The sequence below is a fragment of the Hyla sarda genome, unplaced genomic scaffold (assembly GCF_029499605.1).
Source record: "Hyla sarda isolate aHylSar1 unplaced genomic scaffold, aHylSar1.hap1 scaffold_1857, whole genome shotgun sequence".
NCBI lineage: Eukaryota > Metazoa > Chordata > Amphibia > Anura > Hylidae > Hyla > Hyla sarda.
In genome coordinates this window covers 1-24,181 of record NW_026608507.1, presented here as the reverse complement: position 1 = coordinate 24,181, position 24,181 = coordinate 1, and the positions used below count along the sequence as shown (strand labels likewise).

The window sequence follows — 24,181 nt, the reverse complement described above, 5'->3', positions numbered from 1 at the left end:
TCTGGGCGTATTATTCTTCTTTTTCTTCTTTTTTTTCGTCTAATGCATACCCCATCAGTGCAGCAATGCTTATTCAATACCGCCAGCAGATGGAGACACTGGGGGATAATTTTCTAAGGATTTATACTGATTTTTCCTGTCTGAATTTGTCGCACAGAAAGTTGCAGGCCAAATATGTGTGACATTTCTGCGACTTTAGCTTCTAGAGCATTTTTACAACATTATACATAGGTGCTGAATACATAAAAAGCGACTGTTCAGCGACAGACAAGTCGCATCGGCTGAAAGTAGGCCAGAATGTCAGTCCATGTTGGAGCAGGTTTAGATACAGTCTAAAGCATAGATCTCAAAGTCTGTGCACAGAATTTAGCAAGGGCCTCGCACCTTCTGATGCATCAGGTAGGTGCACAATAGCATAGCCTAACCCTCTGTACTTTGGTCTATATTGATGCGGGACATAGACAGCCAGCTGATGACCAATCCATTAGTGCAATGGATGGCTGGAAGCATTTGTCTTTGCCTTTGCAATACCACAGAAGCAATGCATGGTCAATGTACAGCAATGACACACCTGTGTGAACAGCCAGGAGACCCCCCCCCCCCCCCCCATGTTATGTTACATAGTTACATAGTTAGTACGGTCGAAAAAAGACATATGTCCATCACGTTCAACCAGGGAATTAAGGGGTAGGGGTGTGGCGCGATATTGGGGAAGGGATGAGATTTTATATTTCTTCATAAGCATTAATCTTATTTTGTCAATTAGGAACATTCAGCACCCACCCGCTATCAAGGCAGCTGCCTATCATGTCATGCCCTACCTGCACAGGTGTGCTGGCTACTCAAATGATCCAATTAAGGAGGCCATTTAGTCAGCAGCAGCAGAAGTCCTGTGCCTGGACGCTCCAACAGGGGCCAGACACAAGCAGAAGCAGAAGCAGCAGAAGCAGCACCACCTTTTGTTTTTTGGCTGCAGCAGCAGCAAGGCCCACAGGGCTGGCTAGCTGGCTAGCCAGCAAGCAGGTAGCAATGAAAGTAGGAATCTTTCTTTTTAACCCTGTAAGGGGGTGGTGCACTGTACCCGAAGATACTGCCATATCGGGTCAATGCATAGGGCGACGGAAGCAAGCTTCGAAATCGGCCCCCGTTCTCAAAAATCCATTTAATATATGGTCCCCAGATAGGGGACGTATCAGATATTAAACTGATAAGAACAGATACTACACTTGATCTTAGCCAAAAGGCCGAGAAGCGATAACCGTGAAAGGGGCGGGCCCAACAAGGTCCCCTTCATGGGCACTATCACTGCTTGCTGTCAGGGAGGCTGCCAGACAATTTTCCATGCACACTCTGGGCTGGGGGGCAGTCAACCACCAGTACACACAGCAGAACCTAAACCCATACCATTATTGCTAAGCAGCAAGACAGGGGCCCATTGCACTCCCACGGGGCCTTTTTAAATGCAATCCATAACCCGGATTTGCCAGGAACCCTTCTTACTCCTCCTACTTGCATGTGACACTGGGCTTAGGATCTGCATAGGAAACACACACACAAGCACACACCTACCTTTGTTGCCTGCAGATGCCTCCTTGGCTGTCCCCAAACGGTATCAAACCAACACCCACGGGAAGCTGTAAGCATAGAGGACATGCCTGCACCCCATTGGACTTACCTGTGTGGGTTAAATCCGGGTTATTTGACAACCTATGGCGGTGATGGTTCTGCTCAGGCAGAGCAGTGCTGATGCTCCTCATAAAGCTGTCGCTGCTGTGAAGGTTCTAGGTGACATCACAAATCCCTATGGTTACATACACAACAAAGCTGGGTTGTTGTTGTTTACACTCTGCAAGGCCTGTGGAAGTGAGTGACATCATAGCACTGTAGTTCTGAGGGTTCAAGATGGATGCAACAATCTCCTGTTGCTTCTATGAAGGCCGTAATAGACGACATCACCAAACAGCTCCATAGTCACATACACAGCAAAGGAGAGATGTTGTTTACACCTAGTGATGTCAGTGGTATTGAGTGACATCACAGCACAGTGCTAAGGCTCCTGGGCCTGGACACAGCAGCGGCTGCAATATCTCAACGGAGAATACGTTTATATCTATGTGTGTGTGTGCATATATATATATATATATATATATATATATATATATATATATATTTCTCCGCCGAAATCACTTTTAAACCCATTTCCACCTTTTTTTCCCTTCTCTTCCTCTTACTTTTTTTTCACGTTTTTTTACGTTTTTCTCCTTTTCGCCTCTTTTCTGGGCGTATTATTCTTCTTTTTCTTCTTTTTTTTCGTCTAATGCATACCCCATCAGTGCAGCAATGCTTATTCAATACCGCCAGCAGATGGAGACACTGGGGGATAATTTTCTAAGGATTTATACTGATTTTTCCTGTCTGAATTTGTCGCACAGAAAGTTGCAGGCCAAATATGTGTGACATTTCTGCGACTTTAGCTTCTAGAGCATTTTTACAACATTATACATAGGTGCTGAATACATAAAAAGCGACTGTTCAGCGACAGACAAGTCGCATCGGCTGAAAGTAGGCCAGAATGTCAGTCCATGTTGGAGCAGGTTTAGATACAGTCTAAAGCATAGATCTCAAAGTCTGTGCACAGAATTTAGCAAGGGCCTCGCACCTTCTGATGCATCAGGTAGGTGCACAATAGCATAGCCTAACCCTCTGTACTTTGGTCTATATTGATGCGGGACATAGACAGCCAGCTGATGACCAATCCATTAGTGCAATGGATGGCTGGAAGCATTTGTCTTTGCCTTTGCAATACCACAGAAGCAATGCATGGTCAATGTACAGCAATGACACACCTGTGTGAACAGCCAGGAGACCCCCCCCCCCCCCCCATGTTATGTTACATAGTTACATAGTTAGTACGGTCGAAAAAAGACATATGTCCATCACGTTCAACCAGGGAATTAAGGGGTAGGGGTGTGGCGCGATATTGGGGAAGGGATGAGATTTTATATTTCTTCATAAGCATTAATCTTATTTTGTCAATTAGGAACATTCAGCACCCACCCGCTATCAAGGCAGCTGCCTATCATGTCATGCCCTACCTGCACAGGTGTGCTGGCTACTCAAATGATCCAATTAAGGAGGCCATTTAGTCAGCAGCAGCAGAAGTCCTGTGCCTGGACGCTCCAACAGGGGCCAGACACAAGCAGAAGCAGAAGCAGCAGAAGCAGCAGCAGCACCACCTTTTGTTTTTTGGCTGCAGCAGCAGCAAGGCCCACAGGGCTGGCTAGCTGGCTAGCCAGCAAGCAGGTAGCAATGAAAGTAGGAATCTTTCTTTTTAACCCTGTAAGGGGGTGGTGCACTGTACCCGAAGATACTGCCATATCGGGTCAATGCATAGGGCGACGGAAGCAAGCTTCGAAATCGGCCCCCGTTCTCAAAAATCCATTTAATATATGGTCCCCAGATAGGGGACGTATCAGATATTAAACTGATAAGAACAGATACTACACTTGATCTTAGCCAAAAGGCCGAGAAGCGATAACCGTGAAAGGGGCGGGCCCAACAAGGTCCCCTTCATGGGCACTATCACTGCTTGCTGTCAGGGAGGCTGCCAGACAATTTTCCATGCACACTCTGGGCTGGGGGGCAGTCAACCACCAGTACACACAGCAGAACCTAAACCCATACCATTATTGCTAAGCAGCAAGACAGGGGCCCATTGCACTCCCACGGGGCCTTTTTAAATGCAATCCATAACCCGGATTTGCCAGGAACCCTTCTTACTCCTCCTACTTGCATGTGACACTGGGCTTAGGATCTGCATAGGAAACACACACACAAGCACACACCTACCTTTGTTGCCTGCAGATGCCTCCTTGGCTGTCCCCAAACGGTATCAAACCAACACCCACGGGAAGCTGTAAGCATAGAGGACATGCCTGCACCCCATTGGACTTACCTGTGTGGGTTAAATCCGGGTTATTTGACAACCTATGGCGGTTGTTGGTTCTGCTCAGGCAGAGCAGTGCTGATGCTCCTCATAAAGCTGTCGCTGCTGTGAAGGTTCTAGGTGACATCACAATCCCTATGGTTACATACACAACAAAGCTGGGTTGTTGTTGTTTACACTCTGCAAGGCCTGTGGAAGTGAGTGACATCATAGCACTGTAGTTCTGAGGGTTCAAGATGGATGCAACAATCTCCTGTTGCTTCTATGAAGGCCGTAATAGACGACATCACCAAACAGCTCCATAGTCACATACACAGCAAAGGAGAGATGTTGTTTACACCTAGTGATGTCAGTGGTATTGAGTGACATCACAGCACAGTGCTAAGGCTCCTGGGCCTGGACACAGCAGCGGCTGCAATATCTCAACGGAGAATACGTTTATATCTATGTGTGTGTGTGCGCATATATATATATATATATATATATATATATATATATATTTCTCCGCCGAAATCACTTTTAAACCCATTTCCACCTTTTTTTCCCTTCTCTTCCTCTTACTTTTTTTTCACGTTTTTTTACGTTTTTCTCCTTTTCGCCTCTTTTCTGGGCGTATTATTCTTCTTTTTCTTCTTTTTTTTCGTCTAATGCATACCCCATCAGTGCAGCAATGCTTATTCAATACCGCCAGCAGATGGAGACACTGGGGGATAATTTTCTAAGGATTTATACTGATTTTTCCTGTCTGAATTTGTCGCACAGAAAGTTGCAGGCCAAATATGTGTGACATTTCTGCGACTTTAGCTTCTAGAGCATTTTTACAACATTATACATAGGTGCTGAATACATAAAAAGCGACTGTTCAGCGACAGACAAGTCGCATCGGCTGAAAGTAGGCCAGAATGTCAGTCCATGTTGGAGCAGGTTTAGATACAGTCTAAAGCATAGATCTCAAAGTCTGTGCACAGAATTTAGCAAGGGCCTCGCACCTTCTGATGCATCAGGTAGGTGCACAATAGCATAGCCTAACCCTCTGTACTTTGGTCTATATTGATGCGGGACATAGACAGCCAGCTGATGACCAATCCATTAGTGCAATGGATGGCTGGAAGCATTTGTCTTTGCCTTTGCAATACCACAGAAGCAATGCATGGTCAATGTACAGCAATGACACACCTGTGTGAACAGCCAGGAGACCCCCCCATGTTATGTTACATAGTTACATAGTTAGTACGGTCGAAAAAAGACATATGTCCATCACGTTCAACCAGGGAATTAAGGGGTAGGGGTGTGGCGCGATATTGGGGAAGGGATGAGATTTTATATTTCTTCATAAGCATTAATCTTATTTTGTCAATTAGGAACATTCAGCACCCACCCGCTATCAAGGCAGCTGCCTATCATGTCATGCCCTACCTGCACAGGTGTGCTGGCTACTCAAATGATCCAATTAAGGAGGCCATTTAGTCAGCAGCAGCAGAAGTCCTGTGCCTGGACGCTCCAACAGGGGCCAGACACAAGCAGAAGCAGAAGCAGCAGAAGCAGCAGCAGCACCACCTTTTGTTTTTTGGCTGCAGCAGCAGCAAGGCCCACAGGGCTGGCTAGCCAGCAAGCAGGTAGCAATGAAAGTAGGAATCTTTCTTTTTAACCCTGTAAGGGGGTGGTGCACTGTACCCGAAGATACTGCCATATCGGGTCAATGCATAGGGCGACGGAAGCAAGCTTCGAAATCGGCCCCCGTTCTCAAAAATCCATTTAATATATGGTCCCCAGATAGGGGACGTATCAGATATTAAACTGATAAGAACAGATACTACACTTGATCTTAGCCAAAAGGCCGAGAAGCGATAACCGTGAAAGGGGCGGGCCCAACAAGGTCCCCTTCATGGGCACTATCACTGCTTGCTGTCAGGGAGGCTGCCAGACAATTTTCCATGCACACTCTGGGCTGGGGGGCAGTCAACCACCAGTACACACAGCAGAACCTAAACCCATACCATTATTGCTAAGCAGCAAGACAGGGGCCCATTGCACTCCCACGGGGCCTTTTTAAATGCAATCCATAACCCGGATTTGCCAGGAACCCTTCTTACTCCTCCTACTTGCATGTGACACTGGGCTTAGGATCTGCATAGGAAACACACACACAAGCACACACCTACCTTTGTTGCCTGCAGATGCCTCCTTGGCTGTCCCCAAACGGTATCAAACCAACACCCACGGGAAGCTGTAAGCATAGAGGACATGCCTGCACCCCATTGGACTTACCTGTGTGGGTTAAATCCGGGTTATTTGACAACCTATGGCGGTGATGGTTCTGCTCAGGCAGAGCAGTGCTGATGCTCCTCATAAAGCTGTCGCTGCTGTGAAGGTTCTAGGTGACATCACAAATCCCTTTGGTTACATACACAACAAAGCTGGGTTGTTGTTGTTTACACTCTGCAAGGCCTGTGGAAGTGAGTGACATCATAGCACTGTAGTTCTGAGGGTTCAAGATGGATGCAACAATCTCCTGTTGCTTCTATGAAGGCCGTAATAGACGACATCACCAAACAGCTCCATAGTCACATACACAGCAAAGGAGAGATGTTGTTTACACCTAGTGATGTCAGTGGTATTGAGTGACATCACAGCACAGTGCTAAGGCTCCTGGGCCTGGACACAGCAGCGGCTGCAATATCTCAACGGAGAATACGTTTATATCTATGTGTGTGTGTGCGCATATATATATATATATATATATATATATATATATATATATATATATATTTCTCCGCCGAAATCACTTTTAAACCCATTTCCACCTTTTTTTCCCTTCTCTTCCTCTTACTTTTTTTTCACGTTTTTTTACGTTTTTCTCCTTTTCGCCTCTTTTCTGGGCGTATTATTCTTCTTTTTCTTCTTTTTTTTCGTCTAATGCATACCCCATCAGTGCAGCAATGCTTATTCAATACCGCCAGCAGATGGAGACACTGGGGGATAATTTTCTAAGGATTTATACTGATTTTTCCTGTCTGAATTTGTCGCACAGAAAGTTGCAGGCCAAATATGTGTGACATTTCTGCGACTTTAGCTTCTAGAGCATTTTTACAACATTATACATAGGTGCTGAATACATAAAAAGCGACTGTTCAGCGACAGACAAGTCGCATCGGCTGAAAGTAGGCCAGAATGTCAGTCCATGTTGGAGCAGGTTTAGATACAGTCTAAAGCATAGATCTCAAAGTCTGTGCACAGAATTTAGCAAGGGCCTCGCACCTTCTGATGCATCAGGTAGGTGCACAATAGCATAGCCTAACCCTCTGTACTTTGGTCTATATTGATGCGGGACATAGACAGCCAGCTGATGACCAATCCATTAGTGCAATGGATGGCTGGAAGCATTTGTCTTTGCCTTTGCAATACCACAGAAGCAATGCATGGTCAATGTACAGCAATGACACACCTGTGTGAACAGCCAGGAGACCCCCCCCCCCCCCATGTTATGTTACATAGTTACATAGTTAGTACGGTCGAAAAAAGACATATGTCCATCACGTTCAACCAGGGAATTAAGGGGTAGGGGTGTGGCGCGATATTGGGGAAGGGATGAGATTTTATATTTCTTCATAAGCATTAATCTTATTTTGTCAATTAGGAACATTCAGCACCCACCCGCTATCAAGGCAGCTGCCTATCATGTCATGCCCTACCTGCACAGGTGTGCTGGCTACTCAAATGATCCAATTAAGGAGGCCATTTAGTCAGCAGCAGCAGAAGTCCTGTGCCTGGACGCTCCAACAGGGGCCAGACACAAGCAGAAGCAGAAGCAGCAGAAGCAGCAGCAGCACCACCTTTTGTTTTTTGGCTGCAGCAGCAGCAAGGCCCACAGGGCTGGCTAGCTGGCTAGCCAGCAAGCAGGTAGCAATGAAAGTAGGAATCTTTCTTTTTAACCCTGTAAGGGGGTGGTGCACTGTACCCGAAGATACTGCCATATCGGGTCAATGCATAGGGCGACGGAAGCAAGCTTCGAAATCGGCCCCCGTTCTCAAAAATCCATTTAATATATGGTCCCCAGATAGGGGACGTATCAGATATTAAACTGATAAGAACAGATACTACACTTGATCTTAGCCAAAAGGCCGAGAAGCGATAACCGTGAAAGGGGCGGGCCCAACAAGGTCCCCTTCATGGGCACTATCACTGCTTGCTGTCAGGGAGGCTGCCAGACAATTTTCCATGCACACTCTGGGCTGGGGGGCAGTCAACCACCAGTACACACAGCAGAACCTAAACCCATACCATTATTGCTAAGCAGCAAGACAGGGGCCCATTGCACTCCCACGGGGCCTTTTTAAATGCAATCCATAACCCGGATTTGCCAGGAACCCTTCTTACTCCTCCTACTTGCATGTGACACTGGGCTTAGGATCTGCATAGGAAACACACACACAAGCACACACCTACCTTTGTTGCCTGCAGATGCCTCCTTGGCTGTCCCCAAACGGTATCAAACCAACACCCACGGGAAGCTGTAAGCATAGAGGACATGCCTGCACCCCATTGGACTTACCTGTGTGGGTTAAATCCGGGTTATTTGACAACCTATGGCGGTGATGGTTCTGCTCAGGCAGAGCAGTGCTGATGCTCCTCATAAAGCTGTCGCTGCTGTGAAGGTTCTAGGTGACATCACAAATCCCTTTGGTTACATACACAACAAAGCTGGGTTGTTGTTGTTTACACTCTGCAAGGCCTGTGGAAGTGAGTGACATCATAGCACTGTAGTTCTGAGGGTTCAAGATGGATGCAACAATCTCCTGTTGCTTCTATGAAGGCCGTAATAGACGACATCACCAAACAGCTCCATAGTCACATACACAGCAAAGGAGAGATGTTGTTTACACCTAGTGATGTCAGTGGTATTGAGTGACATCACAGCACAGTGCTAAGGCTCCTGGGCCTGGACACAGCAGCGGCTGCAATATCTCAACGGAGAATACGTTTATATCTATGTGTGTGTATGCGCATATATATATATATATATATATATATATATATATATATATATTTCTCCGCCGAAATCACTTTTAAACCCATTTCCACCTTTTTTTCCCTTCTCTTCCTCTTACTTTTTTTTCACGTTTTTTTACGTTTTTCTCCTTTTCGCCTCTTTTCTGGGCGTATTATTCTTCTTTTTCTTCTTTTTTTTCGTCTAATGCATACCCCATCAGTGCAGCAATGCTTATTCAATACCGCCAGCAGATGGAGACACTGGGGGATAATTTTCTAAGGATTTATACTGATTTTTCCTGTCTGAATTTGTCGCACAGAAAGTTGCAGGCCAAATATGTGTGACATTTCTGCGACTTTAGCTTCTAGAGCATTTTTACAACATTATACATAGGTGCTGAATACATAAAAAGCGACTGTTCAGCGACAGACAAGTCGCATCGGCTGAAAGTAGGCCAGAATGTCAGTCCATGTTGGAGCAGGTTTAGATACAGTCTAAAGCATAGATCTCAAAGTCTGTGCACAGAATTTAGCAAGGGCCTCGCACCTTCTGATGCATCAGGTAGGTGCACAATAGCATAGCCTAACCCTCTGTACTTTGGTCTATATTGATGCGGGACATAGACAGCCAGCTGATGACCAATCCATTAGTGCAATGGATGGCTGGAAGCATTTGTCTTTGCCTTTGCAATACCACAGAAGCAATGCATGGTCAATGTACAGCAATGACACACCTGTGTGAACAGCCAGGAGACCCCCCCCCCCCCCCCCCATGTTATGTTACATAGTTACATAGTTAGTACGGTCGAAAAAAGACATATGTCCATCACGTTCAACCAGGGAATTAAGGGGTAGGGGTGTGGCGCGATATTGGGGAAGGGATGAGATTTTATATTTCTTCATAAGCATTAATCTTATTTTGTCAATTAGGAACATTCAGCACCCACCCGCTATCAAGGCAGCTGCCTATCATGTCATGCCCTACCTGCACAGGTGTGCTGGCTACTCAAATGATCCAATTAAGGAGGCCATTTAGTCAGCAGCAGCAGAAGTCCTGTGCCTGGATGCTCCAACAGGGGCCAGACACAAGCAGAAGCAGAAGCAGCAGAAGCAGCAGCAGCACCACCTTTTGTTTTTTGGCTGCAGCAGCAGCAAGGCCCACAGGGCTGGCTAGCTGGCTAGCCAGCAAGCAGGTAGCAATGAAAGTAGGAATCTTTCTTTTTAACCCTGTAAGGGGGTGGTGCACTGTACCCGAAGATACTGCCATATCGGGTCAATGCATAGGGCGACGGAAGCAAGCTTCGAAATCGGCCCCCGTTCTCAAAAATCCATTTAATATATGGTCCCCAGATAGGGGACGTATCAGATATTAAACTGATAAGAACAGATACTACACTTGATCTTAGCCAAAAGGCCGAGAAGCGATAACCGTGAAAGGGGCGGGCCCAACAAGGTCCCCTTCATGGGCACTATCACTGCTTGCTGTCAGGGAGGCTGCCAGACAATTTTCCATGCACACTCTGGGCTGGGGGGCAGTCAACCACCAGTACACACAGCAGAACCTAAACCCATACCATTATTGCTAAGCAGCAAGACAGGGGCCCATTGCACTCCCACGGGGCCTTTTTAAATGCAATCCATAACCCGGATTTGCCAGGAACCCTTCTTACTCCTCCTACTTGCATGTGACACTGGGCTTAGGATCTGCATAGGAAACACACACACAAGCACACACCTACCTTTGTTGCCTGCAGATGCCTCCTTGGCTGTCCCCAAACGGTATCAAACCAACACCCACGGGAAGCTGTAAGCATAGAGGACATGCCTGCACCCCATTGGACTTACCTGTGTGGGTTAAATCCGGGTTATTTGACAACCTATGGCGGTGATGGTTCTGCTCAGGCAGAGCAGTGCTGATGCTCCTCATAAAGCTGTCGCTGCTGTGAAGGTTCTAGGTGACATCACAAATCCCTTTGGTTACATACACAACAAAGCTGGGTTGTTGTTGTTTACACTCTGCAAGGCCTGTGGAAGTGAGTGACATCATAGCACTGTAGTTCTGAGGGTTCAAGATGGATGCAACAATCTCCTGTTGCTTCTATGAAGGCCGTAATAGACGACATCACCAAACAGCTCCATAGTCACATACACAGCAAAGGAGAGATGTTGTTTACACCTAGTGATGTCAGTGGTATTGAGTGACATCACAGCACAGTGCTAAGGCTCCTGGGCCTGGACACAGCAGCGGCTGCAATATCTCAACGGAGAATACGTTTATATCTATGTGTGTGTGTGCGCATATATATATATATATATATATATATATATATATATATATATATATTTCTCCGCCGAAATCACTTTTAAACCCATTTCCACCTTTTTTTCCCTTCTCTTCCTCTTACTTTTTTTTCACGTTTTTTTACGTTTTTCTCCTTTTCGCCTCTTTTCTGGGCGTATTATTCTTCTTTTTCTTCTTTTTTTTCGTCTAATGCATACCCCATCAGTGCAGCAATGCTTATTCAATACCGCCAGCAGATGGAGACACTGGGGGATAATTTTCTAAGGATTTATACTGATTTTTCCTGTCTGAATTTGTCGCACAGAAAGTTGCAGGCCAAATATGTGTGACATTTCTGCGACTTTAGCTTCTAGAGCATTTTTACAACATTATACATAGGTGCTGAATACATAAAAAGCGACTGTTCAGCGACAGACAAGTCGCATCGGCTGAAAGTAGGCCAGAATGTCAGTCCATGTTGGAGCAGGTTTAGATACAGTCTAAAGCATAGATCTCAAAGTCTGTGCACAGAATTTAGCAAGGGCCTCGCACCTTCTGATGCATCAGGTAGGTGCACAATAGCATAGCCTAACCCTCTGTACTTTGGTCTATATTGATGCGGGACATAGACAGCCAGCTGATGACCAATCCATTAGTGCAATGGATGGCTGGAAGCATTTGTCTTTGCCTTTGCAATACCACAGAAGCAATGCATGGTCAATGTACAGCAATGACACACCTGTGTGAACAGCCAGGAGACCCCCCCCCCCCCATGTTATGTTACATAGTTACATAGTTAGTACGGTCGAAAAAAGACATATGTCCATCACGTTCAACCAGGGAATTAAGGGGTAGGGGTGTGGCGCGATATTGGGGAAGGGATGAGATTTTATATTTCTTCATAAGCATTAATCTTATTTTGTCAATTAGGAACATTCAGCACCCACCCGCTATCAAGGCAGCTGCCTATCATGTCATGCCCTACCTGCACAGGTGTGCTGGCTACTCAAATGATCCAATTAAGGAGGCCATTTAGTCAGCAGCAGCAGAAGTCCTGTGCCTGGACGCTCCAACAGGGGCCAGACACAAGCAGAAGCAGAAGCAGCAGAAGCAGCAGCAGCACCACCTTTTGTTTTTTGGCTGCAGCAGCAGCAAGGCCCACAGGGCTGGCTAGCTGGCTAGCCAGCAAGCAGGTAGCAATGAAAGTAGGAATCTTTCTTTTTAACCCTGTAAGGGGGTGGTGCACTGTACCCGAAGATACTGCCATATCGGGTCAATGCATAGGGCGACGGAAGCAAGCTTCGAAATCGGCCCCCGTTCTCAAAAATCCATTTAATATATGGTCCCCAGATAGGGGACGTATCAGATATTAAACTGATAAGAACAGATACTACACTTGATCTTAGCCAAAAGGCCGAGAAGCGATAACCGTGAAAGGGGCGGGCCCAACAAGGTCCCCTTCATGGGCACTATCACTGCTTGCTGTCAGGGAGGCTGCCAGACAATTTTCCATGCACACTCTGGGCTGGGGGGCAGTCAACCACCAGTACACACAGCAGAACCTAAACTCATACCATTATTGCTAAGCAGCAAGACAGGGGCCCATTGCACTCCCACGGGGCCTTTTTAAATGCAATCCATAACCCGGATTTGCCAGGAACCCTTCTTACTCCTCCTACTTGCATGTGACACTGGGCTTAGGATCTGCATAGGAAACACACACACAAGCACACACCTACCTTTGTTGCCTGCAGATGCCTCCTTGGCTGTCCCCAAACGGTATCAAACCAACACCCACGGGAAGCTGTAAGCATAGAGGACATGCCTGCACCCCATTGGACTTACCTGTGTGGGTTAAATCCGGGTTATTTGACAACCTATGGCGGTGATGGTTCTGCTCAGGCAGAGCAGTGCTGATGCTCCTCATAAAGCTGTCGCTGCTGTGAAGGTTCTAGGTGACATCACAAATCCCTTTGGTTACATACACAACAAAGCTGGGTTGTTGTTGTTTACACTCTGCAAGGCCTGTGGAAGTGAGTGACATCATAGCACTGTAGTTCTGAGGGTTCAAGATGGATGCAACAATCTCCTGTTGCTTCTATGAAGGCCGTAATAGACGACATCACCAAACAGCTCCATAGTCACATACACAGCAAAGGAGAGATGTTGTTTACACCTAGTGATGTCAGTGGTATTGAGTGACATCACAGCACAGTGCTAAGGCTCCTGGGCCTGGACACAGCAGCGGCTGCAATATCTCAACGGAGAATACGTTTATATCTATGTGTGTGTGTGCGCATATATATATATATATATATATATATATATATATATATTTCTCCGCCGAAATCACTTTTAAACCCATTTCCACCTTTTTTTCCCTTCTCTTCCTCTTACTTTTTTTTCACGTTTTTTTTACGTTTTTCTCCTTTTCGCCTCTTTTCTGGGCGTATTATTCTTCTTTTTCTTCTTTTTTTTCGTCTAATGCATACCCCATCAGTGCAGCAATGCTTATTCAATACCGCCAGCAGATGGAGACACTGGGGGATAATTTTCTAAGGATTTATACTGATTTTTCCTGTCTGAATTTGTCGCACAGAAAGTTGCAGGCCAAATATGTGTGACATTTCTGCGACTTTAGCTTCTAGAGCATTTTTACAACATTATACATAGGTGCTGAATACATAAAAAGCGACTGTTCAGCGACAGACAAGTCGCATCGGCTGAAAGTAGGCCAGAATGTCAGTCCATGTTGGAGCAGGTTTAGATACAGTCTAAAGCATAGATCTCAAAGTCTGTGCACAGAATTTAGCAAGGGCCTCGCACCTTCTGATGCATCAGGTAGGTGCACAATAGCATAGCCTAACCCTCTGTACTTTGGTCTATATTGATGCGGGACATAGACAGCCAGCTGATGACCAATCCATTAGTGCAATGGATGGCTGGAAGCATTTGTCTTTGCCTTTGCAATACCACAGAAGCAATGCATGGTCAATGTACAGCAATGACACACCTGTGTGAACAGCCAGGAGACCCCCCCCCCCCCCATGTTATGTTACATAGTTACATAGTTAGTACGGTCGAAAAAAGACATATGTCCATCACGTTCAACCAGGGAATTAAGGGGTAGGGGTGTGGCGCGATATTGGGGAAGGGATGAGATTTTATATTTCTTCATAAGCATTAATCTTATTTTGTCAATTAGGAACATTCAGCACCCACCCGCTATCAAGGCAGCTGCCTATCATGTCATGCCCTACCTGCACAGGTGTGCTGGCTACTCAAATGATCCAATTAAGGAGGCCATTTAGTCAGCAGCAGCAGAAGTCCTGTGCCTGGACGCTCCAACAGGGGCCAGACACAAGCAGAAGCAGAAGCAGCAGAAGCAGCAGCAGCACCACCTTTTGTTTTTTGGCTGCAGCAGCAGCAAGGCCCACAGGGCTGGCTAGCTGGCTAGCCAGCAAGCAGGTAGCAATGAAAGTAGGAATCTTTCTTTTTAACCCTGTAAGGGGGTGGTGCACTGTACCCGAAGATACTGCCATATCGGGTCAATGCATAGGGCGACGGAAGCAAGCTTCGAAATCGGCCCCCGTTCTCAAAAATCCATTTAATATATGGTCCCCAGATAGGGGACGTATCAGATATTAAACTGATAAGAACAGATACTACACTTGATCTTAGCCAAAAGGCCGAGAAGCGATAACCGTGAAAGGGGCGGGCCCAACAAGGTCCCCTTCATGGGCACTATCACTGCTTGCTGTCAGGGAGGCTGCCAGACAATTTTCCATGCACACTCTGGGCTGGGGGGCAGTCAACCACCAGTACACACAGCAGAACCTAAACCCATACCATTATTGCTAAGCAGCAAGACAGGGGCCCATTGCACTCCCACGGGGCCTTTTTAAATGCAATCCATAACCCGGATTTGCCAGGAACCCTTCTTACTCCTCCTACTTGCATGTGACACTGGGCTTAGGATCTGCATAGGAAACACACACACAAGCACACACCTACCTTTGTTGCCTGCAGATGCCTCCTTGGCTGTCCCCAAACGGTATCAAACCAACACCCACGGGAAGCTGTAAGCATAGAGGACATGCCTGCACCCCATTGGACTTACCTGTGTGGGTTAAATCCGGGTTATTTGACAACCTATGGCGGTGATGGTTCTGCTCAGGCAGAGCAGTGCTGATGCTCCTCATAAAGCTGTCGCTGCTGTGAAGGTTCTAGGTGACATCACAAATCCCTTTGGTTACATACACAACAAAGCTGGGTTGTTGTTGTTTACACTCTGCAAGGCCTGTGGAAGTGAGTGACATCATAGCACTGTAGTTCTGAGGGTTCAAGATGGATGCAACAATCTCCTGTTGCTTCTATGAAGGCCGTAATAGACGACATCACCAAACAGCTCCATAGTCACATACACAGCAAAGGAGAGATGTTGTTTACACCTAGTGATGTCAGTGGTATTGAGTGACATCACAGCACAGTGCTAAGGCTCCTGGGCCTGGACACAGCAGCGGCTGCAATATCTCAACGGAGAATACGTTTATATCTATGTGTGTGTGTGCGCATATATATATATATATATATATATATATATATATATATATATATTTCTCCGCCGAAATCACTTTTAAACCCATTTCCACCTTTTTTTCCCTTCTCTTCCTCTTACTTTTTTTTCACGTTTTTTTACGTTTTTCTCCTTTTCGCCTCTTTTCTGGGCGTATTATTCTTCTTTTTCTTCTTTTTTTTCGTCTAATGCATACCCCATCAGTGCAGCAATGCTTATTCAATACCGCCAGCAGATGGAGACACTGGGGGATAATTTTCTAAGGATTTATACTGATTTTTCCTGTCTGAATTTGTCGCACAGAAAGTTGCAGGCCAAATATGTGTGACATTTCTGCGACTTTAGCTTCTAGAGCATTTTTACAACATTATACATAGGTGCTGAATACATAAAAAGCGACTGTTCAGCGACAGACAAGTCGCATCGGCTGAAAGTAGGCCAGAATGTCAGTCCATGTTGGAGCAGGTTTAGATACAGTCTAAAGCATAGATCTCAAAGTCTGTGCACAGAATTTAGCAAGGGCCTCGCACCTTCTGATGCATCAGGTAGGTGCACAATAGCATAGCCTAACCCTCTGTACTTTGGTCTATATTGATGCGGGACATAGACAGCCAGCTGATGACCAATCCATTAGTGCAATGGATGGCTGGAAGCATTTGTCTTTGCCTTTGCAATACCACAGAAGCAATGCATGGTCAATGTACAGCAATGACACACCTGTGTGAACAGCCAGGAGACCCCCCCCCCCCCCCATGTTATGTTACATAGTTACATAGTTAGTACGGTCGAAAAAAGACATATGTCCATCACGTTCAACCAGGGAATTAAGGGGTAGGGGTGTGGCGCGATATTGGGGAAGGGATGAGATTTTATATTTCTTCATAAGCATTAATCTTATTTTGTCAATTAGGAACATTCAGCACCCACCCGCTATCAAGGCAGCTGCCTATCATGTCATGCCCTACCTGCACAGGTGTGCTGGCTACTCAAATGATCCAATTAAGGAGGCCATTTAGTCAGCAGCAGCAGAAGTCCTGTGCCTGGACGCTCCAACAGGGGCCAGACACAAGCAGAAGCAGAAGCAGCAGAAGCAGCAGCAGCACCACCTTTTGTTTTTTGGCTGCAGCAGCAGCAAGGCCCACAGGGCTGGCTAGCTGGCTAGCCAGCAAGCAGGTAGCAATGAAAGTAGGAATCTTTCTTTTTAACCCTGTAAGGGGGTGGTGCACTGTACCCGAAGATACTGCCATATCGGGTCAATGCATAGGGCGACGGAAGCAAGCTTCGAAATCGGCCCCCGTTCTCAAAAATCCATTTAATATATGGTCCCCAGATAGGGGACGTATCAGATATTAAACTGATAAGAACAGATACTACACTTGATCTTAGCCAAAAGGCCGAGAAGCGATAACCGTGAAAGGGGCGGGCCCAACAAGGTCCCCTTCATGGGCACTATCACTGCTTGCTGTCAGGGAGGCTGCCAGACAATTTTCCATGCACACTCTGGGCTGGGGGGCAGTCAACCACCAGTACACACAGCAGAACCTAAACCCATACCATTATTGCTAAGCAGCAAGACAGGGGCCCATTGCACTCCCACGGGGCCTTTTTAAATGCAATCCATAACCCGGATTTGCCAGGAACCCTTCTTACTCCTCCTACTTGCATGTGACACTGGGCTTAGGATCTGCATAGGAAACACACACACAAGCACACACCTACCTTTGTTGCCTGCAGATGCCTCCTTGGCTGTCCCCAAACGGTATCAAACCAACACCCACGGGAAGCTGTAAGCATAGAGGACATGCCTGCACCCCATTGGACTTACCTGTGTGGGTTAAATCCGGGTTATTTGACAACCTATGGCGGTGATGGTTCTGCTCAGGCAGAGCAGTGCTGATGCTCCTCATAAAGCTGTCGCTGCTGTGAAGGTTCTAGGTGACATCACAAATCCCTTTGGTTACATACACAACAAAGCTGGGTTGTTGTTGTTTACACTCTGCAAGGCCTGTGGAAGTGAGTGACATCATAGCACTGTAGTTCTGAGGGTTCAAGATGGATGCAACAATCTCCTGTTGCTTCTATGAAGGCCGTAATAGACGACATCACCAAACAGCTCCATAGTCACATACACAGCAAAGGAGAGATGTTGTTTACACCTAGTGATGTCAGTGGTATTGAGTGACATCACAGCACAGTGCTAAGGCTCCTGGGCCTGGACACAGCAGCGGCTGCAATATCTCAACGGAGAATACGTTTATATCTATGTGTGTGTGTGCGCATATATATATATATATATATATATATATATATATATATATATATTTCTCCGCCGAAATCACTTTTAAACCCATTTCCACCTTTTTTTCCCTTCTCTTCCTCTTACTTTTTTTTCACGTTTTTTTACGTTTTTCTCCTTTTCGCCTCTTTTCTGGGCGTATTATTCTTCTTTTTCTTCTTTTTTTTCGTCTAATGCATACCCCATCAGTGCAGCAATGCTTATTCAATACCGCCAGCAGATGGAGACACTGGGGGATAATTTTCTAAGGATTTATACTGATTTTTCCTGTCTGAATTTGTCGCACAGAAAGTTGCAGGCCAAATATGTGTGACATTTCTGCGACTTTAGCTTCTAGAGCATTTTTACAACATTATACATAGGTGCTGAATACATAAAAAGCGACTGTTCAGCGACAGACAAGTCGCATCGGCTGAAAGTAGGCCAGAATGTCAGTCCATGTTGGAGCAGGTTTAGATACAGTCTAAAGCATAGATCTCAAAGTCTGTGCACAGAATTTAGCAAGGGCCTCGCACCTTCTGATGCATCAGGTAGGTGCACAATAGCATAGCCTAACCCTCTGTACTTTGGTCTATATTGATGCGGGACATAGACAGCCAGCTGATGACCAATCCATTAGTGCAATGGATGGCTGGAAGCATTTGTCTTTGCCTTTGCAATACCACAGAAGCAATGCATGGTCAATGTACAGCAATGACACACCTGTGTGAACAGCCAGGAGACCCCCCCCCCCATGTTATGTTACATAGTTACATAGTTAGTACGGTCGAAAAAAGACATATGTCCATCACGTTCAACCAGGGAATTAAGGGGTAGGGGTGTGGCGCGATATTGGGGAAGGGATGAGATTTTATATTTCTTCATAAGCATTAATCTTATTTTGTCAATTAGGAACATTCAGCACCCACCCGCTATCAAGGCAGCTGCCTATCATGTCATGCCCTACCTGCACAGGTGTGCTGGCTACTCAAATGATCCAATTAAGGAGGCCATTTAGTCAGCAGCAGCAGAAGTCCTGTGCCTGGACGCTCCAACAGGGGCCAGACACAAGCAGAAGCAGAAGCAGCAGAAGCAGCAGCAGCACCACCTTTTGTTTTTTGGCTGCAGCAGCAGCAAGGCCCACAGGGCTGGCTAGCTGGCTAGCCAGCAAGCAGGTAGCAATGAAAGTAGGAATCTTTCTTTTTAACCCTGTAAGGGGGTGGTGCACTGTACCCGAAGATACTGCCATATCGGGTCAATGCATAGGGCGACGGAAGCAAGCTTCGAAATCGGCCCCCGTTCTCAAAAATCCATTTAATATATGGTCCCCAGATAGGGGACGTATCAGATATTAAACTGATAAGAACAGATACTACACTTGATCTTAGCCAAAAGGCCGAGAAGCGATAACCGTGAAAGGGGCGGGCCCAACAAGGTCCCCTTCATGGGCACTATCACTGCTTGCTGTCAGGGAGGCTGCCAGACAATTTTCCATGCACACTCTGGGCTGGGGGGCAGTCAACCACCAGTACACACAGCAGAACCTAAACCCATACCATTATTGCTAAGCAGCAAGACAGGGGCCCATTGCACTCCCACGGGGCCTTTTTAAATGCAATCCATAACCCGGATTTGCCAGGAACCCTTCTTACTCCTCCTACTTGCATGTGACACTGGGCTTAGGATCTGCATAGGAAACACACACACAAGCACACACCTACCTTTGTTGCCTGCAGATGCCTCCTTGGCTGTCCCCAAACGGTATCAAACCAACACCCACGGGAAGCTGTAAGCATAGAGGACATGCCTGCACCCCATTGGACTTACCTGTGTGGGTTAAATCCGGGTTATTTGACAACCTATGGCGGTGATGGTTCTGCTCAGGCAGAGCAGTGCTGATGCTCCTCATAAAGCTGTCGCTGCTGTGAAGGTTCTAGGTGACATCACAAATCCCTTTGGTTACATACACAACAAAGCTGGGTTGTTGTTGTTTACACTCTGCAAGGCCTGTGGAAGTGAGTGACATCATAGCACTGTAGTTCTGAGGGTTCAAGATGGATGCAACAATCTCCTGTTGCTTCTATGAAGGCCGTAATAGACGACATCACCAAACAGCTCCATAGTCACATACACAGCAAAGGAGAGATGTTGTTTACACCTAGTGATGTCAGTGGTATTGAGTGACATCACAGCACAGTGCTAAGGCTCCTGGGCCTGGACACAGCAGCGGCTGCAATATCTCAACGGAGAATACGTTTATATCTATGTGTGTGTGTGCGCATATATATATATATATATATATATATATATATATATATATATATATATTTCTCCGCCGAAATCACTTTTAAACCCATTTCCACCTTTTTTTCCCTTCTCTTCCTCTTACTTTTTTTTCACGTTTTTTTACGTTTTTCTCCTTTTCGCCTCTTTTCTGGGCGTATTATTCTTCTTTTTCTTCTTTTTTTTCGTCTAATGCATACCCCATCAGTGCAGCAATGCTTATTCAATACCGCCAGCAGATGGAGACACTGGGGGATAATTTTCTAAGGATTTATACTGATTTTTCCTGTCTGAATTTGTCGCACAGAAAGTTGCAGGCCAAATATGTGTGACATTTCTGCGACTTTAGCTTCTAGAGCATTTTTACAACATTATACATAGGTGCTGAATACATAAAAAGCGACTGTTCAGCGACAGACAAGTCGCATCGGCTGAAAGTAGGCCAGAATGTCAGTCCATGTTGGAGCAGGTTTAGATACAGTCTAAAGCATAGATCTCAAAGTCTGTGCACAGAATTTAGCAAGGGCCTCGCACCTTCTGATGCATCAGGTAGGTGCACAATAGCATAGCCTAACCCTCTGTACTTTGGTCTATATTGATGCGGGACATAGACAGCCAGCTGATGACCAATCCATTAGTGCAATGGATGGCTGGAAGCATTTGTCTTTGCCTTTGCAATACCACAGAAGCAATGCATGGTCAATGTACAGCAATGACACACCTGTGTGAACAGCCAGGAGACCCCCCCCCCCCATGTTATGTTACATAGTTACATAGTTAGTACGGTCGAAAAAAGACATATGTCCATCACGTTCAACCAGGGAATTAAGGGGTAGGGGTGTGGCGCGATATTGGGGAAGGGATGAGATTTTATATTTCTTCATAAGCATTAATCTTATTTTGTCAATTAGGAACATTCAGCACCCACCCGCTATCAAGGCAGCTGCCTATCATGTCATGCCCTACCTGCACAGGTGTGCTGGCTACTCAAATGATCCAATTAAGGAGGCCATTTAGTCAGCAGCAGCAGAAGTCCTGTGCCTGGACGCTCCAACAGGGGCCAGACACAAGCAGAAGCAGAAGCAGCAGAAGCAGCAGCAGCACCACCTTTTGTTTTTTGGCTGCAGCAGCAGCAAGGCCCACAGGGCTGGCTAGCTGGCTAGCCAGCAAGCAGGTAGCAATGAAAGTAGGAATCTTTCTTTTTAACCCTGTAAGGGGGTGGTGCACTGTACCCGAAGATACTGCCATATCGGGTCAATGCATAGGGCGACGGAAGCAAGCTTCGAAATCGGCCCCCGTTCTCAAAAATCCATTTAATATATGGTCCCCAGATAGGGGACGTATCAGATATTAAACTGATAAGAACAGATACTACACTTGATCTTAGCCAAAAGGCCGAGAAGCGATAACCGTGAAAGGGGCGGGCCCAACAAGGTCCCCTTCATGGGCACTATCACTGCTTGCTGTCAGGGAGGCTGCCAGACAATTTTCCATGCACACTCTGGGCTGGGGGGCAGTCAACCACCAGTACACACAGCAGAACCTAAACCCATACCATTATTGCTAAGCAGCAAGACAGGGGCCCATTGCACTCCCACGGGGCCTTTTTAAATGCAATCCATAACCCGGATTTGCCAGGAACCCTTCTTACTCCTCCTACTTGCATGTGACACTGGGCTTAGGATCTGCATAGGAAACACACACACAAGCACACACCTACCTTTGTTGCCTGCAGATGCCTCCTTGGCTGTCCCCAAACGGTATCAAACCAACACCCACGGGAAGCTGTAAGCATAGAGGACATGCCTGCACCCCATTGGACTTACCTGTGTGGGTTAAATCCGGGTTATTTGACAACCTATGGCGGTGATGGTTCTGCTCAGGCAGAGCAGTGCTGATGCTCCTCATAAAGCTGTCGCTGCTGTGAAGGTTCTAGGTGACATCACAAATCCCTTTGGTTACATACACAACAAAGCTGGGTTGTTGTTGTTTACACTCTGCAAGGCCTGTGGAAGTGAGTGACATCATAGCACTGTAGTTCTGAGGGTTCAAGATGGATGCAACAATCTCCTGTTGCTTCTATGAAGGCCGTAATAGACGACATCACCAAACAGCTCCATAGTCACATACACAGCAAAGGAGAGATGTTGTTTACACCTAGTGATGTCAGTGGTATTGAGTGACATCACAGCACAGTGCTAAGGCTCCTGGGCCTGGACACAGCAGCGGCTGCAATATCTCAACGGAGAATACGTTTATATCTATGTGTGTGTGTGCGCATATATATATATATATATATATATATATATATATATATATATATATTTCTCCGCCGAAATCACTTTTAAACCCATTTCCACCTTTTTTTCCCTTCTCTTCCTCTTACTTTTTTTTCACGTTTTTTTACGTTTTTCTCCTTTTCGCCTCTTTTCTGGGCGTATTATTCTTCTTTTTCTTCTTTTTTTTCGTCTAATGCATACCCCATCAGTGCAGCAATGCTTATTCAATACCGCCAGCAGATGGAGACACTGGGGGATAATTTTCTAAGGATTTATACTGATTTTTCCTGTCTGAATTTGTCGCACAGAAAGTTGCAGGCCAAATATGTGTGACATTTCTGCGACTTTAGCTTCTAGAGCATTTTTACAACATTATACATAGGTGCTGAATACATAAAAAGCGACTGTTCAGCGACAGACAAGTCGCATCGGCTGAAAGTAGGCCAGAATGTCAGTCCATGTTGGAGCAGGTTTAGATACAGTCTAAAGCATAGATCTCAAAGTCTGTGCACAGAATTTAGCAAGGGCCTCGCACCTTCTGATGCATCAGGTAGGTGCACAATAGCATAGCCTAACCCTCTGTACTTTGGTCTATATTGATGCGGGACATAGACAGCCAGCTGATGACCAATCCATTAGTGCAATGGATGGCTGGAAGCATTTGTCTTTGCCTTTGCAATACCACAGAAGCAATGCATGGTCAATGTACAGCAATGACACACCTGTGTGAACAGCCAGGAGACCCCCCCCCCCCATGTTATGTTACATAGTTACATAGTTAGTACGGTCGAAAAAAGACATATGTCCATCACGTTCAACCAGGGAATTAAGGGGTAGGGGTGTGGCGCGATATTGGGGAAGGGATGAGATTTTATATTTCTTCATAAGCATTAATCTTATTTTGTCAATTAGGAACATTCAGCACCCACCCGCTATCAAGGCAGCTGCCTATCATGTCATGCCCTACCTGCACAGGTGTGCTGGCTACTCAAATGATCCAATTAAGGAGGCCATTTAGTCAGCAGCAGCAGAAGTCCTGTGCCTGGACGCTCCAACAGGGGCCAGACACAAGCAGAAGCAGAAGCAGCAGAAGCAGCAGCAGCACCACCTTTTGTTTTTTGGCTGCAGCAGCAGCAAGGCCCACAGGGCTGGCTAGCTGGCTAGCCAGCAAGCAGGTAGCAATGAAAGTAGGAATCTTTCTTTTTAACCCTGTAAGGGGGTGGTGCACTGTACCCGAAGATACTGCCATATCGGGTCAATGCATAGGGCGACGGAAGCAAGCTTCGAAATCGGCCCCCGTTCTCAAAAATCCATTTAATATATGGTCCCCAGATAGGGGACGTATCAGATATTAAACTGATAAGAACAGATACTACACTTGATCTTAGCCAAAAGGCCGAGAAGCGATAACCGTGAAAGGGGCGGGCCCAACAAGGTCCCCTTCATGGGCACTATCACTGCTTGCTGTCAGGGAGGCTGCCAGACAATTTTCCATGCACACTCTGGGCTGGGGGGCAGTCAACCACCAGTACACACAGCAGAACCTAAACCC

The 24,181-nt window shown here is 46.2% G+C and overlaps 11 non-coding genes across 11 annotated transcripts; all 11 read right to left on the bottom strand.

Annotated features, from left to right (window-relative positions):
- Positions 1–1,065: 1,065 nt before the first annotated feature.
- Positions 1,066–1,256, bottom strand: LOC130315021 (U2 spliceosomal RNA). Its single transcript, XR_008862616.1, has one exon. It is a non-coding gene; the product is annotated as a U2 spliceosomal RNA (small nuclear RNA).
- A 2,089-nt stretch (positions 1,257–3,345) lies between these two features.
- Positions 3,346–3,536, bottom strand: LOC130315020 (U2 spliceosomal RNA). Its single transcript, XR_008862615.1, has one exon. It is a non-coding gene; the product is annotated as a U2 spliceosomal RNA (small nuclear RNA).
- A 2,068-nt stretch (positions 3,537–5,604) lies between these two features.
- LOC130315019 (U2 spliceosomal RNA) lies at positions 5,605–5,795 on the bottom strand. Its single transcript, XR_008862614.1, has one exon. It is a non-coding gene; the product is annotated as a U2 spliceosomal RNA (small nuclear RNA).
- A 2,093-nt stretch (positions 5,796–7,888) lies between these two features.
- LOC130315017 (U2 spliceosomal RNA) lies at positions 7,889–8,079 on the bottom strand. Its single transcript, XR_008862613.1, has one exon. It is a non-coding gene; the product is annotated as a U2 spliceosomal RNA (small nuclear RNA).
- A 2,091-nt stretch (positions 8,080–10,170) lies between these two features.
- LOC130315016 (U2 spliceosomal RNA) lies at positions 10,171–10,361 on the bottom strand. The gene has a single exon (XR_008862612.1). It is a non-coding gene; the product is annotated as a U2 spliceosomal RNA (small nuclear RNA).
- A 2,090-nt stretch (positions 10,362–12,451) lies between these two features.
- LOC130315015 (U2 spliceosomal RNA) lies at positions 12,452–12,642 on the bottom strand. Its single transcript, XR_008862611.1, has one exon. It is a non-coding gene; the product is annotated as a U2 spliceosomal RNA (small nuclear RNA).
- Positions 12,643–14,726: 2,084 nt separating this feature from the next.
- Positions 14,727–14,917, bottom strand: LOC130315041 (U2 spliceosomal RNA). The gene has a single exon (XR_008862633.1). It is a non-coding gene; the product is annotated as a U2 spliceosomal RNA (small nuclear RNA).
- Positions 14,918–17,007: 2,090 nt separating this feature from the next.
- On the bottom strand, positions 17,008–17,198 carry LOC130315039 (U2 spliceosomal RNA). The gene has a single exon (XR_008862632.1). It is a non-coding gene; the product is annotated as a U2 spliceosomal RNA (small nuclear RNA).
- A 2,086-nt stretch (positions 17,199–19,284) lies between these two features.
- LOC130315038 (U2 spliceosomal RNA) lies at positions 19,285–19,475 on the bottom strand. Its single transcript, XR_008862631.1, has one exon. It is a non-coding gene; the product is annotated as a U2 spliceosomal RNA (small nuclear RNA).
- A 2,091-nt stretch (positions 19,476–21,566) lies between these two features.
- Positions 21,567–21,757, bottom strand: LOC130315026 (U2 spliceosomal RNA). The gene has a single exon (XR_008862621.1). It is a non-coding gene; the product is annotated as a U2 spliceosomal RNA (small nuclear RNA).
- A 2,089-nt stretch (positions 21,758–23,846) lies between these two features.
- LOC130315014 (U2 spliceosomal RNA) lies at positions 23,847–24,037 on the bottom strand. Its single transcript, XR_008862610.1, has one exon. It is a non-coding gene; the product is annotated as a U2 spliceosomal RNA (small nuclear RNA).
- Positions 24,038–24,181: the final 144 nt, after the last annotated feature.